The sequence below is a fragment of the Nomascus leucogenys genome, chromosome 8, assembly GCF_006542625.1.
Source record: "Nomascus leucogenys isolate Asia chromosome 8, Asia_NLE_v1, whole genome shotgun sequence".
NCBI lineage: Eukaryota > Metazoa > Chordata > Mammalia > Primates > Hylobatidae > Nomascus > Nomascus leucogenys.
Window position 1 is genome coordinate 12,205,057 of NC_044388.1, and position 17,559 is coordinate 12,222,615.

The 17,559-nt window shown below is 45.6% G+C and overlaps 1 protein-coding gene across 4 annotated transcripts in view; it reads left to right on the forward strand.

Moving 5' to 3' along the window:
* Positions 1 to 14,308: 14,308 nt before the first annotated feature.
* Positions 14,309 to 17,559, forward strand: part of CEP70 (centrosomal protein 70) — a 97,428-nt gene continuing 94,177 nt past the window's right edge. For 3 of the 4 annotated variants that reach the window (XM_030816760.1, XM_003265286.4, XM_030816761.1), the window contains exons 1-2: positions 14,309 to 14,492; positions 16,722 to 16,824. The gene's annotated coding sequence lies outside the window, so the exon portion shown is untranslated. The remainder of the gene's footprint in view (positions 14,493 to 16,721; positions 16,825 to 17,559) is intronic. The other variant, XM_030816759.1, reaches the window with a different exon arrangement.

Here is a 17,559-nt window from a genome sequence, read left to right on the forward strand (position 1 = left end):
GGGAGGCAGAGTGGCGGATCGCTTGAGTCCAGGAGTTCAAGACTGGGCAACATGGTAAAAAAAAAAAAAAAAAAAAAAAAAGAGAGAGAGACAGAATGAGAAAGAAGGAAAGAAAATAATTAGCGGCGCAGGTCTGTAATCCCAGCTACTTGGGACGCTGAGGTGGGAGAATTGCTTGGGCCCTGAAGGGAGGTAGAGGCTGCAGTGAGCTGTGATTGCACCAGTACACTCCAGCCTGGGCAACAGAGCGAGACCCTGTTTCATTAAAAAAAACACACACACACACAAAAAAGCCGGGCTCAGTGGCTCACGCCTGTAATCCCAGCACTTTGGGAGGCTGAGGCAGGCATGGCAAAACCCCGTCTCTACTAAAAATACAAAACTTAGAGGGGCGTGGTGGTGCATGCCTGTAGTCCCAACTACTTGAGAGGCTGAGGCAGGAGAATCACTTCAACCTGGGAGGTGGAGGTTGGAGTGAGCTGAGATTGAGCCACTGCACTCCAGCCTGCGTGAAGAGCAAGACTGTCTCAAAAAAAAAAAAAAAAAAACCGCGGGCACCGTGGCTCACACCTGTAATCCCAGCACTCTGGGAGGCCAGGGTGTGCGGATTGCCTGAGGTCAGGAGTTTGAGACCAGCCTGGCCAACGTGGTGAAACCCTATCTCTACTAAAAATACAAAAATTAGCCGGACGTGGTTGCATGCGTCTGTAATCCCAGCTATTCAGGAGGCTGAGGCAGGAGAATCACTTGACCTCGGGAGGTGGCGGTTGCAGTGAACTGAGATCGCCTCACTGTACTGCAGCCTGAGCCAGAGTGGTACTTCGTCTCGAAAACAAAAACAAAAAAACACAAAGATTGCAGCACCAGGGATTCTTCTTCCTAGCCCCTTTCAGGGTGTGCAATAATTTGTGTAATTTTTGCTTAATGTGCAACTTAACAGTAGACTGAGATCCATGAAGGCAGAGACCATGGCCCATTGGCTCTCATTCTTGTATGTCTCACATCTGTACCGTGCAGGCCCATGTTAGCTCTGGTAAATATTTATTAAATGAATGAATGAATGAAGAGCAGGCCTGGGTAGTGTCTTAGGTGGCCTTGATTTTCAATTTAAGGAGGAGACAGTGTTGCCTACAGAGAGCGAGAAAAGTTGTTGAGTGGGCCATGTGAGGAGCAGTGAGTGGTCCCTGTAGAGAGTAGGCCCAGTCATAGAATAGAGACAAATGAAGGGATTTTGGAGGGTTTTGAGGACCCAGCATATTTGGGGGCTGCTATGGTTTGAATGCTGGTATCTCCCCAAAATTCATATGTTGAAACCTAAGCCCCAACACATTCATATTAACGGGATGGGTCCTTTGCTGGGGAAATTATTGCCCTTGTGAAAGAGGCTTGAGGGAGCCTGTTTGATCCTTCTGCCATGTGTGGATGCTGTGAGAAGGCACCATGTTTGAAGCAGAGAACAAGCCCTCAGCAGACTGTGACTTTGCTGGAGCCTTGATCTTGGATGTCCCAGCCTCCAGAACTGTGAGCAATACAATTCTGCTGTTTACAAATTACCCAGTCTAAGTTGTTTTTTTTTTTTTTTTTTTTGAGACAGGGTTTTACTCCAGGCTGGAGTGCAGTGGCATGATCACAGCTCACTACAGCCATGATCCATGTCCTGGGCTCAAGCGATCCTGCTACCTCAGCCTCTCAAGGAGCTGGGACTGTAGCTGCATGCCACCACACCCGGCTAATATTTTAAAAATTTTTTATAGAGACAGGGTTCCACTATGTTGCCCAGGCTGGTCTCAAATTCCTGGGCTCAAGCAATTCTCCCACCTTGGCCTCCCAAAGTGCTGGGATTATAGGCATGAGCAACTGCATCTAGCCTTTCTCCTCCTCCTCCTCCTCCTCCTCCTTCTTCCTCCTTCCTCCTTCTTTCTTCTTCTTCTTCCTCTTCCTCTTCCTCTTTTTCTTCTTCTTCTTCTTTTTTGAGTATTTTTATCGTTGTTGTTTGAGACGGAGTCTCAACTCTGTTGCCCAGGCTGGAGTGCACTGGCATGATCTTGGCTCACTGCAACCTCCACCTCCCAGGTTCAAGCAATTCTTCTGCTTTAGCCTTCTGAGTAGCTGGGACTACAGGTGCATGCTACTACACCCAGCTAATTTTTTTTTTTTTTTTGAGACGGAGTCTCGCTCTGTCGCCCAGGCTGGAGTGCAGTGGCGCAATCTTGGCTCACTGCAAGCTCCGCCTCCCAGGTTCACGCCATTCTCCTGCCTCAGCCTCTCCGAGTAGCTGGGACTACAGGCGCCCGCCACCACACCCGGCTAATTTTTTTTTTGTATTTTTAGTAGAGATGGGGTTTCACCGTGGTCTCGATCTCCTGACCTCGTGATCTGCCTGCCTCGGCCTCCCAAAGTGCTGGGATTACAAGCGTGAGCCACGGCGCCCAGCCACTAATTTTTATATTTTTAGTAGAGATGGGGTTTTGCCATGTTGGCCAGGCTGGTCTCGAACTCCTGACCTCAGGTGATGCACCCACCTCGGCCTCTCGAAGTGCTGGGATTACAGGCATGAGCCACCACACCCGGCCTTTTCAAGTATTTTGTTATAGCATTTTGTTATAACAGCCAAAATGGACTTAAGATAGGGACACCTAGGCCCTATTGTGTAATTTCTTTCTGCATCTTTATGTTAATATAAAGAAGGACCGTTTCATCTTTGGGGTTTGTATGATAGATGCAGTTTTTAGGCGCTAAGCAAATATGTGAGAGAAAATAGTTAAGAGACAGTAGGGAACAACCTACTGATGAGGTTAACCAGTCTGCAAAGTGATAAAGGCTGATTACTAAGCAAATTATGATACAAGGATTCTACTTAGTGAGCACTGCTTTCTTGTTTGCTACCCTGTACTGAAAGCTTCCTGAAGACAAAGACTTCATATTTATATTTTCTTCTACAGCAGTGTTGTTTGTTTTTTGTCTTTTTTTTTTTTTTTTTTTAAGACAGAGTTTCATTCTGTCACCCAGGCTGGAGTGCAGTGGCATGATCATAACTCACTGCAGCCTCAAACTTCTGGCCTCAAGCAATCCTCCTGCCTCAGCCTCCCAAGTTGCTGGGATTATAGACATGAACCACCAACCCCAGCTGCTGCAGCAGTGTTTTGAACAGAGAGTTTGCAATAAATGATTGTTGAAATAATGAATTGGGGGGAAAGGTAAATGGCTCCAGAGTGGAAATTCCCAGAGATGAGAAACAGCTAGCTGATTTCTCCTAGTCTTTATTTCTTCTGAGAAACAATCCTGAGTTGCTGGGTTAGAACCAGGAAATCCTGGTTGGGGAGCAGCTCAAAGACATTATTGAATGAAGGATATTTTCCTAAAAACTTGAAGAATCTGGATATCTTTTACAAGACCAATAGGGTGTAATTTATTAAATGCTTGTTATATGACTTGTATGCCATTGCCTCTAGTTCTCACAACAGCCCAGTGATTCTATTTACCTCCTTTTACAAAAAGACCCAAAGCCCTTCGGAAGTTGCAGGGCCAAGATGGGGAGCCAGGCCTGTGGGATTGGAAAAGTTTATGTTAACAGAGCCTGTTATTAGAAAAGTATTCATTGTACTTGAAGAAAAATCCGGGCCTACTCTTAGAGACCTTGGGAACCCCTCTGCCCGGGGGTTTCAGAGTATAGCAGAGTCTGGCCTGCCCATGAGGTACACCCAACTCTGCCCAGAATAGGGAAGGCAGTCCATGATTCCTCCATTGGCTTGTTCTGTGCCACTGTTTCCTCTGTGGGCATAGTTTCTGGGGTACCCGGAATTGAGGAACATACCAGTTTGGGCTGCGTTTTCCACCTACCTATCCTACAAGCCCAGGACATCTGAGGTGGTATATTAGTTCATTTTCACACTGCTGATAAAGACATACTCGAAACTGGGAACAAAAAGAGGTTTAATTGCACTTACAGTTCCATATGACTGGGGAGGCCTCAGAATCATGGCGAGAGGTGAAAGGGCACTTACATGGTGGCAGCAAGAGAAAATGAGGAAGAAGCAAAAGCAGAAACCCCTGATAAACCCATCAGATCTCGTGAGACTTATTCACTACCATGAGAATAGCATGGGAAAGACCAGCCTCCCTGATTCAATTACTTCCCCCTAGGTCCTTCCCACAACACATCAAAATTCTGGGAGACACGATTCAGTTGAGATGTGAATGGGGACACAGACAAACTGTATCATTCCCTGGCCCCTCCAAATCGTATGTCCTCACATTTCAAAGTCAATTATGCCTTCCCAACAGTTCCCCAAAGTCTTAATTAATTTCAGCATTAACCTAAAAGTCCAGTCCAAAGTCTCATCTGAGACAAGGCAGTCCCTTCCGCCTATGAGCCTGTAAAATCAAAAGCAAGCAGCCAAGCACGGTGGCTCACACCAGTAATCCCAGTACTTTGGGAGGCCAAGGTGGGTGGATCACCTGAGGTCAGGAGTTCGAGACCAGCCTGGCCAACATGGTGAAACCCTGTCTCTACTAAAAATACAAAAATCAGCCAGGCATGGTGGTGGGCGCCCATAGTCCCAGCTACTCTGGAAGCTGAGGCAGGAAAATCACTTGAACCTGGGAGGCGGAGGTTGCAGTGAGCCGAGATCACATCACTGCACTCCAGCCTGGGCAACAGAGCGAGACTCCATCTCAAAAAAAAAAAAAAAAAAATTGACTGCCCTACTAGATTTCAGACTTGCATGGGCCCTGTAACGCCTTTGTTTTGGCCAATTTCTCTCATTTGGAATGGCTGTGCTTACCCAATACCTGTACCCCCATCATTGTATCTAGGAAGTAACTAGCCTGCTTTTGAATTTTTTTTTTTTTTTTTTTGAGACGGAGTCTCGCCCTGTCACCCAGGCTGGAGTGCAATGGCATGATCTCGGCTCACTGTAACTTCCACCCTCTGGGTTCAAGCGATTCTCCCACGCCAGCCTCCTGAGTAGCTGGGACTACAGGCACCCACCACCATGCCCAGCTAATTTTTGTATTTTTAGTAGAGACAGGGTTTCGCCATGTTGGCCAGGCTGGTCTCAAACTCCTGACCTCAGGTGATCCGCCCACCTTGGCCTCCCAAAGTACTGGGATTACTGGTGTGAGCCACCGCACCCAGCCTGGGCCATCAAATTTTAAAGCTCCAAAATGACCTCCTCTGACTCCAGGTCTCACATCCAGGTCAGGCTGATGCAAAAGGTGGGTTCCCATGGTCTTGGGTAGCTCCACCCCTGTGGCTTTGCAGGTACAGCCTACCTCCCAGCTGCTTTCATGGCTGACATTGAGTGCAGCTTTCCAGGCTCATGGTGTAAGCTGTCAATGGATCCACCATTCTGGGGTCTGAAGGACAGTGGCCCTTTTCTCACAGCTCCACTAGGCAGGGCCCCAGTAGGGACCCTGTGTGGGGGCTCCAACCCCACATTTCCCTTCTGCACTGCCCTAGCAGAGGTTCTCCATGAGGGCCCTGTCCCTGCAGCAAACTTTTGCCTGGACATCCAGGCATTTCCATACATCTTCTGAAATCTGGGCAGGGGTTCCCAAACCTCACTTCTCGACTTCTGTGGGTGCACAGAACCCACGTGCAACACCACATGGAAGCTGCTAAGGCTTGGGGCTTCCACCCTCTGAAGCCACAGCCCGAGCTCTATGTTGGCCTCTTTCAGCCACGGCTGGAGCAGATGGGACACAGTGTACCAAGTCCCTAGGCTGCACACAGCATGGGGACCCTGGGCCCCGCCCATGAAACCACTTTTTCCTCCTGGGCCTCTGAGCCTGTGATGGGAGGGACTGTTGTGAAGGTCTCTGACATGGCCTGGAGACATTTACCCTGTGGTCTTGGGGATTAACATTAGGCTCCTTGCTACTTATGCAAATTTCTGCAGCTGGCTTGAATTTCTCCACAGCAAATGGGCTTTTCTTTTCTGCTGCATCAGCAGGCTGCAAATTTTCTGAACTTTTATGCTCTGTTTCCCTTTTAAAATGGAATGCTTTTAACAGCACCCAAGTCACATTTTGAATGCTTTGCTGCTTAGAAATTTCTCCCACCAGATACCCTAAATCATCTCTTTCAAGTTCAAAGTCCCGCAAATTTCTAGGGCAGGGGCAAAATGTCACCAGTCTCTTTGCTAAAACATAAGAGTCACCTTTGCTCCAGTTCGCAACAAGTTCCTCATCTCCATCTGAGACCACCTCAGCATGGACCCTATTGTTCATATCACTATCAGCATTTTTGTTGAAGCCATTCAACAAATTTCTAGGAGGTTCCAAACTTTCCCACATCCAAAGTGTTCCAACCTCTGCCTGTTACCCAGTTCCAAAGTCGCTTCCACATTTTCAGGTATCTTTTCAGCAACACTCTACTGGTACCAGTTTACTGTATTAGTTCATTTTCATGCTGCTGATAAAGACATACCTGAAACTGGGAACAGAAAGAGGTTTAATTGGATTTACAATTCCACATGGCAGGGGAGGCCTCAGAATCATGGGGGGAAGCAAAATGTACTTCTTACATGGCAACAGCGAGAGAAAATGAGGAAGAAGCAAAAGCAGAAACCCCGGATAAACCCATCAGATCTCATGAGACTTATTCACTATCATGAGAATAGCACAGCAAAGACTGGTCTCCATGATTCAGTTACCTCCCCCTAGGTCCCTCCCACAACATGTGGAAATTCAGGGAGATATACTTCAGTTGAGATTTGAATGGAGACACAGCCAGACCATAGCAGGCAGGAATAGTAACTTATTACCTGACAGGCAGCACTGTTATGGAGAGAAACAAAGTCTGAACAGAACATTGTCGAAGGTATTGAACTTGAATATAAAATATACCTGTTCAGGCTGATACTGCTTTTGAAGGTGATCTCACTCTCACATTGTTACCTTGTTTCCTAGGAAGTACCTAGATGCTGTTCTGACTTCATAAACTGCTTATCAGCAACATCCCCATAGACACCACTGATTTATTTTAAGAGAGCAGCTAAGGCCGGGTGCGGTGGCTCACGCCTGTAATCCCAGCACTTTGGGAGGCCGAGATGGGTGGATCACCTGAGGTCAGGAGTTCGAGAACAGCCTGGCCAACATGGAGAAACCCCATCTCTACTGAAAATACAAAATTAGCCGGGCATGGTGGCACATGCCTGTAATCCCAGCTACTCAGGAGGCTGAGGCAGGAGAATTGCTTGAACCCGGGAGGCAGAGGTTGCAGTGAGCCGAGATTGCACCATTGCACTCTAGCCTGGGCAACAAGAGCAAAACTCCGTCTCAAAAAAAAAAACCAAAAAAAAAAAAAGAGCAGCTAAAAGCATTTTCATTCACAATAGTCCATGTTTTCATTGGTCCTCCTTTTGAAAGGGAATTGTTAATGGATTGACTGATTTTCTTTCTTTCTCTCTCTCTCCCTTTCTCCCAACCTCCTCCTTCTCTTCTTCTTTTTCTTTCTTCTTTCTATTTCCTTTCTTCTTCCCCTCCCCTTCTTTTTCTTTTCCTCCTCCCCCTCCTCCCTCCTTCTTCTCCTCCTCCTTCTTTTTCCTTTCTTCTTCTTTTCTTCCTCTTCTTCACAGGCTATATTGCTCAGGCTAGTCTTGAATTCCTGGGCTCAAGCAATCCTTCTGCCTCTGCCTCCCGAGTAGTGGGACTATCGGCATGCACCACCTCCCTTAGCTTGGTTGATTTTCTGAGCTTACTTTTTAAACAGCATGGAGACCAAAATAAAAAGGAAAAGTTAGTCTGATATCTACAGATTTAACATTTTCCATGTGCCCTTCCAGCATTGGTCTAGCGTGACTATTGGCTATGTGTTCAAGGAAGAGGCATTAGCACTTCAGAAACAAGCCCCAGGGCCCAGGATTCTGGCTGCTGCGCCCGCCTTAGAGGATTGTGTGACAGAACCAGTGCCAGTAACCACAGTCTCCCAGTGCTGGCCAGGCTGCTGCTGCTTAGGCACTTCTGTCTCAGCACAAGGAGGCTGTGGCTCTCTCTACAGAAATACAGAAAGGGAACAAGCAGCCAAGTAAGGTGATTGTTTAGAACTTCAGACCAGAAAAGCTTGGACAATTTCAGGAGAAAATAGGTACTGGTCTGAGTTATCTGGAGACTGGAATTTATAGTACAGCCTTAATTGGCGCAAAAGGCAAAGGAAGGCAGTACAGACACGTGTTCCAATTGGTCAAGACCTTTTTTTTTTTTTTGAGACAGAGTCCCATTCTATCACCCAGGCTGGAGTGCAGTGGTGTGATCTCAGCTCATTGCAACCTCAGCCTCCCAGGTTCAAGTGATTCTCCTGTCTCAGCCTCCCGAGTAGCTGGGATTACAGGCATGCACCACCATGCCAGGCTAATTTTGTTTTGTTTTGTTTTGTTTTTGAGACGGAGTCTCGCCGTCGCCCAGGCTGAAGTGCTATGGTGCGATCTCAGCTCACTGCAGGCTCCGCCCCCTGGGTTTACGCCATTCTCCTGCCTCAGCCTCCCGAGTAGCTCGGACTACAGGTGCCCGCCACCTCGCCTGGCTAATTTTTTGTATTTTTAGTAGAGATGGGGTTTCACCATGTTAGCCAGGATGGTCTCCATCTCCTGACCTTGTGATCTGCCCGCCTCGGCCTCCCAAAGTGCTGGGATTACAGGCATGAGCCACCGCACCTGGCCATAATTTTTGTATTTTTAGTAGAAACGAGGTTTCACCACGTTGGCCAGGCTAGTCTTGAACTCCTGACCTCAAGGGATCTGCCTGCCTTGGCCTCCCAATGTGCTGGGATTACAGGTGTGAGCCACTGCACTCGGTGTGGTCAAGACTTTTAACATTTTTTGTCTTGTTTGAGAAATTTTAAAGCTATAGAAAAATACAGAGAATAATACACATATTCCTGCCTCCCAGAACTGACCATCATTAAATATTGACTTAGTATTAAAATTTTAATAGAAGAAAATCTCAATACTATTACTCTTTTCTCCTTCCAAAAGGCCAACATTCCCTGGAGTTTGGTGTGTATACTGTTAGACTTCCTAGTATAAATTATAGCCTTCATTAGCTGTTAAAACAGATCTTTTAATCTGTGTGTTCCTTCCAGGTCCACAGTCTATAATTTTATATACATGAATAAATGTTCTTGGGCATGATATTCTCCTGCTTTTAAAAATTATTTAAATGGGTTGGACACAGGGGCTCATGCCTGTAATCCCAGTGCTTTGGGAGGCTGAGGTGGGAGGACTACTTGAGGCTGGGAGTTTGAGACCAGTCTGGGCTACACAGCGAGACCATGTCTCTGAAAGAAATATATAGCTTTAAATGGTACCATGAATGGCAACAGGGAATTTGTTTGACAGTAAGAGAGGATTATAGGGAGCTCATCCTTTGGAATTCATATCACTTTCATCATTATATTTACTCAGTACTTATTGGTCATCTGTTATATGGCAGGTGCTGTGGCAGGGGATACAACAGTGAACAACACTGATCATTTCTCCGACTCATGACACTTACATTCTGGTGGAGGAGGCAGTCACAAAAATATGTACAAATAAATTGTGGTAGCCATTCTTCAAGATGGGCCCCAGGGATCCCCACTTCATGGTATTCATCTCCTTGTGTAGTCCTGTCACATTTTAGGGTTGGTCTATGTGACCAATAGCATATGGCAGAAGTAGTGATATGTAACTTCTGAGATTAGGTTATAAAAAAGACTGCAGTTTCTGTTTTAGTTGCTCACCTGCTGTCTTGGGGTGTGTACTCTGTGGGAAGCTGCCATGTTATGAGGACACTAAGGCAGCCTGGGGAAAGGCCCACTTGAGGAGGAATGAACTGAGGCTTGCCAATAACCACATGAGTGAGTTTGAGTGTGAATCCTTTAGCCCCACCTGAACCTTGAGATGACAGTAGCCCAGACCAAAAGGTTGACTGAAACCCCATGAAAGATCTTGTCCAGACTGTTAGGTAACTAGAGCACCCTAATGGCGCTGGTTCTGGGTTCTTCTTCCTCAATGCAAGCCCGCCAAAGGAAAAACCAATCAGAAAGAGGTGTTTTTCCCGCCTCGCTCTAAGCCCCACCCCAACCAATCACAAACATCCACGCAGCCCTCCTGGGCATAAAAGAAGCAAACCCCCCACCGCTCCCTCTCTCTCTCTCTCCCGCCCAGCCCAGCCTGCTGCCTCCAATAAAGATCTCTTGGCTGAGCCGGTGTGCTGTGGTCTTAAGTCTGAGCGTCACTCTTTCACAGACCATCCAGCTAAGCCCTACTGTATTCCTGACCCACAGAAACATTGTGATGATAAATGTTTATTTTAAGCTACTATGTTTTAGGGTAATTTTTATGTACCAATAGATAACTACTACACAGACATTAGCAATAATGACATTAGCAATAACTAATACACAGTAAATAATTGCAAATTGCAATAAATGCATATACCAATCTGATGGTAAAGCAGATGTCTATCACAAGAAGTGGTATGGTCAAGTGGTTAATGACATAGGCTTTGGAGCCTGAATGCCTAGGTTAGATCCTGGCTTTGCCATATACTAGTGTGTGACCTTGGCAAATCATTTCAAAATTTTTTTGGCTTCTATTTCCTAACTTGCTCATTTGTAAAACACATAGTAACAGTACTTATATTAAGGTTGTTGTGAAGATTCAACAAGTTAGAAAATGAAAGTGCTTAGCTCGGAGCCTAGCACATTTTAAGTGCCCAATTAACATAACTATTGTTATTCTGTATAGATTGTTGAGCATTTGTCATTAATATATTTGCCCGCTATTTGCATATTGTCCATCACATTGGAAAATGACTACTGAAGGTGAATGCTCTGAATAAATTTGACTCAAACTTAACAATGTAGTTCTGAAGGAAGAGAAAGACCCTCTCATATTATTTTATATTGTTTTATGCTCAGTACCTGTTTTAAGAAAAAACAACAAGGAAGTAAAACCAAAGATAGGCAGCCCAGCGCCAGGCCCGAAACCAGGCCTGGGCCTGCCTGGCCTAAACCCAGTAGTTAAAAATCAACTCATAACTTAGAAACCCATGTTATTCATAGATTCCAGACATTGTATAGAAGAACATTGTGAAACTCCCTGCCCTGTTCTGTTTCTCTCTGACCACCAGTGCATGCAGCCTCTGTCACGTACCCCCTGCTTGCTCAAATCAATCACGACCCTTTCATGTGAAATCTTTAGTATTGTGAGCCCTTAAAAGGGACAGAAATTGTGCACTCAGGGAGCTCGGATTTTAAGGCAGTAGCTTGCCGATGCTCCCAGCTGAATAAAGCCTTTCCTTATACAACTCGGCGTCTGAGAGGTTCTGTCTGCGGCTGTCCTGCTACAGTTCAAAGCTGTGTTTAGCACCTACTGTGCACCAAGGAAGTATGCTAGCTGCAGGATGAAGTTTAGTAAGACATGGTTCATATTCCCAGGGGCTCAAATTCTTGTGGAAAAGGCAGAAACAAATGTATTCATGTAATAAAGGAATCTAAGTCTAAAAAACTTATGAGTTGAAGAATCTTTGAGAATTCATCATGAATTACCATTTACATATGATATACTCATGTTTTTCCAGGGAGAAATATGACAGTTCTATACCCAGAAGAAAATTTGAGAATCAGTTCAGAAGTTGAGAAACTAGGCCAGGCGTGGTGGCTCACGCCTGTAATCCCAGCACTTTGGGAGGCCAAAGCAGGTGGATTACGAGGTCAGGAGATCGATACCATCCTAGCTAACACGGTGAAACCCCTAAAAATACCAAAAAAAAAAAAAAATTAGCCAGGCGTGATGGCAGGTGCCTGTAGTCACAGCTACTCCGGAGGCTGAGGCAGGAGAATGGCGTGAACCGGGGGACGGAGCTTGCAGTGAGCCATGATTACGCCACTGCACTACAGCCTGGGCAAGAGCGAGACTCCCGTCTCAAAAAAAAAAAAAGTTGAGAAATTAAAAGATGTGTTTTTACTGCTAATGAAGGTTATAATTTATACTAGGAAGTCAAAGTACAGAGGACAGCAGAAAGCCAAAATGAAGACATGCTTGGCTTTCAGCTTAGGTGTCACTTCGTCAGAGAGGCCTTCTCCATAGCCCCTCTTCTCTTCTTTGATATCACTTATTATATTAATAATATATACTTAATTGCATTTGTTTCATATTTTCTCCCCAGTTAGACTATAAGATCCACGAAGGCAGGAATCACAACTGGGCTTACTTACTATTGTAAACTCCCCCACTTATAAATCTGACTCAGCATCTAGTTCAATCCCTGGTACATAACAGGTACTTAACAATTTTTTTTTTTTTTGAGATGGAGTTTTGCTCTTGTTGCCCAGGCTAGGGTGCAATGGTGTGATCTCAGCTCACCGCAACCTCCGCCTCCCGGGTTCAAGCGATTCTCCTGCCTCAGCCTCCTGAGTAGCTGGGATTACAGGCATGTGCCACCACGCCCGGCTAATTTTGTATTTTTAGTAGAGATGGGGTTTCTCCATGTTGGCCAGGCTGTTCTTGAACTCCTGACCTCAGGTGATCCACCCACCTCGGCCTCCCAAAGTGCTGGGATTACAGGCGTGAGCCATTGTGCCCGGCCAACACATTTTTATAAATGAATGAATGTTAAATGAATGTTTAGAATTATTACAATTCTATTGGGTGGATGAGGCCCACAGAAAACTCTTGAGACCAATGTAGCAGGATTCTCAGTGAAAGACTAAATTTGTGTGCAGGATGTTTTCCTTCTCTAGCAAAGAGAGGTGCTGGAAAGGCTTTCATGGTCCATAAGAAGGGAATTGTTTTGGAGGGCAGTGCTATAGCACCTCTTCCCCTCCATTCACATTAAAAATTCAGTTAGAAAATAGGAATCAGCCTTCCTGTGCTTTGAAGACTGTGAAAGATACTGGTGATCATCCATCTAGCATCCATTTTCCTCTTCTCCTTTACAGGTCTCCAGTTTTATTCAAATAGCCATGTCTCCACCTTGCAACTCATGTGACTCAAAGAGCACTGATACCATTGCCAATTTCAATTGTCATAGCTCCTTTTCACTTCTGGAACCCAGGCTTAAGCTGTCTGTACATTTCCTAGGCAGTAACTGGTAAAGACGAAGAGTGTGTGCCTGTGTGACCTTATTGGCTCAAAAAACCAGAAGGAAAGGTTTTAGATGAAAAAGAAAGTATGTGGTCCTGATTTCTCCAAGTAGACATCTAGAAAATCACGTTAGTATGAATTTCAATTCTACCCTTTTTTTACAACAAAGCAGAGACTACTAGCAACTGGGTCCTTGTTAACTTGCTTAGCCACTGAATTAATCAAAGTCTCCCTTGCCTCTGAGCTTTCTGTTATGCGAGATAAGCAACTTCCTTATTTTTTAGGAAGACAATTTAACTCAGATTTTATATCACGTGCATCCAAAATAATCATAACTGACTCAAAGATGTTTGGCCTCTACAATTAGGGCAGCCATGCTCAGAAGAGTATGCAAGGGCACCCTATTATCTTGGAAAAGGGAAGCACTGAGACTATTTGCATTTTGAGAACTGAAAATGCAATCTGCTAACCATCGTTAGAGTGAATATGCAGGTATGGAAAGCACAGTGGGTAGGCGTAGGTTGGGGTAGGGATATGTTTGCAGGGGGCAAACACAGAGATCAAACTTAAGTGTAGTCCCAGCTGCCTGGAAGAAGGCTAAGAAGGGTCTGAAAGTATTGAGCTCCAAGAGCCCTTGGATCTCCTGATGAGAGACCCTTGGCTGATGCCCTAAATGGGACATCCCTGTTGGCTACTGTGGGACCTGCATCCACACAGACCTACATCATTTGACTGATTTGAAAAGACAAGTTGTCAACAGCGACACCATGTGGCTATAAGATACAATGACAATGGTGGACAGTTACAGCCTCAGGTAGGGCCTGACGCTTCGTCGAGATGTGGAAAATGCTGAATGGGAAGATGAAATGTCATCAACAAACATTTATTGGGGTCCTCCAAATGTCAGCTGCTACAGTGGTCATTCAGGTCTGGAACATCGAGAACATGCTGACCCGTACCCCAGCAGGAGCTCGTACTCGCGGCGGAGTAGGGGGCGAGAGAGAGGGCAGTCTCTGGTGGCCAGGTAACCCAGGCTTCACTTTCACCCACGGCCACAAGTATTTCTGACGTCTTCTGGGCAAATAAGGCTCCATGTAAGTGACAGGGCACCTAAGGAGTGCGTTGGAAGCGCCAGCGTGCCCGCGACCAGCACATCGCACCGACGCCTGCGTTTGCGGTAAGCCCCGCCCCCCGTAGTGAGCCAACCATAGGGCGCGGGGCGGACCCAGCTTCCCGGTGAGGCTGGAGAGAATCGTTCGGGGGCATTCGTAAGCCAAAAAGGGGATGGCCCTCGACGCGCTCGGGCTCGATTGGCCGCCCTCCCCCGGCGGCGGTAACGGTCGCGGAGGCGGGGCCTGACGTAGCTGATCCCAGCCTGGGCTGGCCGGGCTGGCTGCTGGTGGGAGGCGGCAGCTGAGTAAGGTGAGTGACGCTCGGGGCTCTCAGAGGCGTCGGCGTGAGCCCCTTCCCGGAGTACCCCGGACTTGACCTCACCTGGGCCTAAAAGTGGTCAGACTGACCCTTGGCAGGAAGGAGCGGTCTGGGACAGGGTCGCGCCAATTAAAAATCTCTGTGTAAGAGTTTGGGGATCGGACAAACCTGCGTCCGGTCCCAGCTCTCCAGGCTTTGTGTTGTTTGGCTTCTCCTTTAACGTCTCAGCGCCTCCGATTCTTTATTTGTATACTAAAGCCGGTAATTTTTGCCTTACAAGGTGGTTGTGAGGGTTAAAGGAGGCAGTAAGAGTAAAGCTTAGAATCACATCGAGCACACAGACTCGATTTAAGCTGTAGGTAATTACTCCATCCCCCAAAATCGACCCGGGCTGAAGTGCTCTACTTTTGTGTCAAACAACCGCGAAGGTTGTTTGGGGAGTGAGGGCTCGGAGCAGAAGGGGGCGGTTAGGCGAATGGCACAGGTGAGTATCTCTTTCTCCGGTTTATTAACTTCATTCCAGATTCATGGGACCTCTGACTTTATACAGGGCCTAATAGGAGTCTTTCAAGGTGAAAAATGCCAGAAGGCTAAGTCACCTGTAACAGAGACCAATCAGAATTTCCTTTTTTACTGCCACTTTGTTTTTCAATCAATAATATTAAACAGGCCGGGCGCGGTGGCTCACGCCTGTAATCCCAGCACTTTGGGAGGCTGAGGTGGGCGGATCACCTGAGGTCAGGAGTTCGAGACCACCCTGGCCAACATGATGAAACCACGTCTCTACTAAAAATACAAAAATTAGCTGGGCATGGTGGTGCGCGCCTGTAATCCCAGCTACTCAGGAGGCTGAGGCAGGAGAATCGCTTGAACTCGGGAGGCGGAGGTTGCTGTGAGCCGAGATCGCGCCACTGCACTCCAGCCTGGGTGACAGAGCGAGACTCCATCTCAAAAATATATGTATAATATATTAAACACTGTGCAGGCATTACCCATATTGGTTTCAAGCCTCTGCATGAGTTTTGTACTTTAAATATTGTCAAGTAGACGCTGGCCTCCCCTGCCCCGCCTTTTGGGGAAGAGGTGGCTGACTTGGAGTTTTCCCTACAGCTTTTGCTTCAAAGCAAGGTTCTGCCCCTTCATGTCACCTCTCCTGAGACAGAATGATTTGGTTGAGATGACATTCCATTTTAACTATTTCCTATTTGGGGTAGGTTCAGCTCTTTCTTAGGAACATTAAACAGCAAGTTGCGATATTTTTAGAATAGAGCTTTTGCATTTAATAAGGAATAGAGACTTCGAAAGGGTTACATGTTCATTTATTGCAGTAATTTGAAGTATATACTTTTGAAGATGCTTACAGATTTTGGTGTGATTCAGTTAAGAAGGAACAGTTGTTTGCCGTGGTTTATTGTCAGCTCCCCTCCCCCACCCCAAATGGTGAAAAAATAATTAAATTTTAAGATATAGAGCATGTTACAAGGGGCTTCAGACCTATAAAGGGCAATTTGGCTGAAAGACTCGGGAAACCTAGAAAGTGCCAGAAGATACAATTATGTTTTTGCTTTTCTATGCTTGGCTTACTATGCCATGTACAAATCAACTCCTACCCTCCGACTCCTACCCCCACAATCTTATTTTAAATGTGTTATGACACTGATTAAAGCTGTAGCTTCTGTTTTGGCCCTAGAAAGCATTTGGTCTCTTCCTGTGACTTTAAAAGTTCCAGACCTTTGTCCCGTCATAGCCTGTAGTGGGGAAAAGGCTGCTGCAAACTGTTGGCCCATTTATTTCACAGAATGGACCTCTGAAAAGGAGGGCTTGGTCACAGGTGCAAATGAGGAGTAGTTTTGTTCCTGTGTTTTGCTTTTGTGATCAGTGGTAGTTTGTCTGAGGATGCTTCATTTTAGTATCCTTGCAAATGAGAATATCCTACCTGTGGAGTCAGAAGTCAGAATTGATGATAGATGATGATAGATTTGGATACCCAGCTAAATGTCTTAACAAGGTAGGGACAGGAAAGATAAGAAGGAGAGAGAAGAGAAGGGAAGAGGCATAAGATGGTGAGCTGGGAAGGCCATTAGCAGTTATTTCAGTTGTGCCTGCTTTATCTGTGATTACCAGTACCTTGGATGCCTGCTCTGGGAGTAACACAAGACCATTCTTACTAGGAGGTTGAACATTTAAAGATTTTGTTCTTTTTATCTTTTTGAAACCTAGATGAAGATCCAGTTTCAGACATGAGACTCGTTGGGTGATCATTTCATTGAGATCAACCTGAATGACCAGGTGTAAAGTGCAAGAGTAATATGCTATGACTGAGGTATGTCTAATGTAACAGATGACTCCAGATGTTGGGAGGCCATGGAAAAAAATCTAATATTTATTGAGCACTATACTAGCTTCATTACATATATTTCCTTTTGACTTCCTGATGATCCTGTCAGGTAGATATTTTACAACTCAGCAAAGAAGCTGAAGCTCAGAGAGGTTAAGTACCTACTTAAGATAACACAGAAAGCTGATCACCAACTCTAATCACGGTCTCCATCCTGCTGTGTGCCAGGCAATGCTTTACGTTCTTTCTATATTAACTCTCCTAATCTTTAACTCGTGAGCTGAGTACTTTTATTATCCTCATTTTATGATGAGGAAATTGAAGCACACAGAGGTTGGTACTGTACTCTCCTGGCTGTGTGGCAGAATCCATGATTTGAACCCAGGCAGTCTGGCTACAGAGCTCTACAGGTTGAGTATCCCTTATCTGCAATGCTTGGAACTATGTTTTGGACTTTTAGATTAAAAAAAATTGGAATATTTGTATATACATGAGGTATCTTGTTTAGAGTTGGGTAACTCTAAACACAAAATTCATGTATTGTTTCATATACAGCTTATACACATAGCCTGAAGCTAATTTTATACATTTTTAATAGTTTTATGCATGAAATGAAGTTTTGACTGTGACCTGTCACATAAGATCAGGTGTGGAATTTTCTACTTGTGGTGTCAAGTTGGTGCTCAAAAAGTTTTGGATTTTGGAGCATTTTGGATTTCA